Here is a 1,731-nt window from a genome sequence, read left to right as displayed (position 1 = left end):
TTGTGTATTTTTTATGAAAAATATGATTTTTGAATGCTTAAATATTTATTAAGATTATGATCCATTGGTTTTAAATCTTTAAAAAAATATCGTTTATGCATCATAATCAAATGATTCAAGAGTCAGTCCTTATAAAATCAAACATGTAGATAACATCTGTATGGTTAGATTCAAGAGAAAAGAACAAAAAAACTATGAAAATTGTAGTTCATACAATAGTTCTCATATTTTCTATTCTCATATTATGGTGACTCATACATATCTATTATATATATTTTGTATATATTATATAAAAAATAATTATATTGTCCTTGCAAAATGGTGTATTTTTTGAAATACCTACCAATTTGGCAAAATTCCTCTTATATCCAAAATCGATGACTCTTAACTTTTTTGTGACATTTTTGCCTTTCACACATGCAAACTTGTTGAGGTTCACACGATATATAGCTACACTGAAGAAAGTTTGTAACCTTTCAATAAAAAGGAGATTTTGAACATATGTGCAAATATAGTACACCATTCATGAATATAACCTGTGAACCTCACTTAAGTAAATACTCCTCAAGAACCTCTGCAAATGTGTGGCATTTACAAATACTTGTTGTGAATGTCTTCGATTTTCATACTCTGATGAGACCTCCACAAATACAGTATGACATTCACAAATATAGTACAATATTCGCAAAGAAAACCTACGAACTTGGCATTCATAAATGCCTATTGTAAATAACCCTAACTTTTGCACTCTGATGAGACCTCAACAAATACAGTATGACATTTGCAAATATAGTATGACATTCACAAAAAAAATGCAGCAAACCTCTTTTAATATTTGCAAATACTTGTTGCACATGTTTGTCCTTCGCATGTTTGTTGATTCATATATAAAGTCATTTTTTTTTATTTTGTTTGTTATTAAAACCCTAACTATTTTTCCTCTCCCTTTCTCTATTGCGATGATTTTTGTAATTATTTTGCAACATTTCAACAAAGTTGTGGGATCTTTTTGGTCAACTTTGTCTTTTGATTAGATCTTAAAGTGAGTTTATATATATATAATAAAACCTTGTAGTATTTGTATTTGGTTGTTGTCATGAAAGATTTATGCATGTTTGCTTGTATTTTATTTAATATTTGCACTGGATTTTTTGTTTAGGGTTCACCATTTTTAGGGTTTATATATATATATATATATATATATATATATATATATATTTATATATATATATATATATATATATATATATATATATATATATTTGTTGTTATTATAGAGGATTTATGTTTGTTTTCTTATTCTTCATTTAATATTTGATGGTTTTTTCTTGGGGTAATGGATTAGGGTTGACTGTGCACAATCATTCAATTAATGTGATGGGGTTGATGTTTACTAAATAGGGGTTAGGGTTTTTGTAAGCAGTTGCTTTTCATAATGGTTGCAGGTAGTTTTGTTAATTAAATGTATTTTAAATATATTGATAGCCTTTTTTTGCATATTATTTTTATTAGATGAATGACATATTGTATGGTTAGTGTACGTGGTTAATGATGGCCTTTAAAAAGGTTAAAAATAGTAACTTTAAGAAATTTGAGGTTTTGATATATCATAAAATTAGATATGCGAAAAAGTTATTGAGCCTTTGATATAGTTATTCTCCAAACATCGATAACCATCAAATATGGATAGATGCTTTGGACGATTATTTGGATGTTCACAAAGTTAAACAA

This window comes from Nuphar pumila, chromosome 2, assembly GCF_984573655.1.
Source record: "Nuphar pumila chromosome 2, dmNupPumi1.hap1.1, whole genome shotgun sequence".
In the NCBI taxonomy this organism is placed as follows: Eukaryota; Viridiplantae; Streptophyta; class Magnoliopsida; order Nymphaeales; family Nymphaeaceae; genus Nuphar; species Nuphar pumila.
This window is presented reverse-complemented; position numbering follows the sequence as displayed.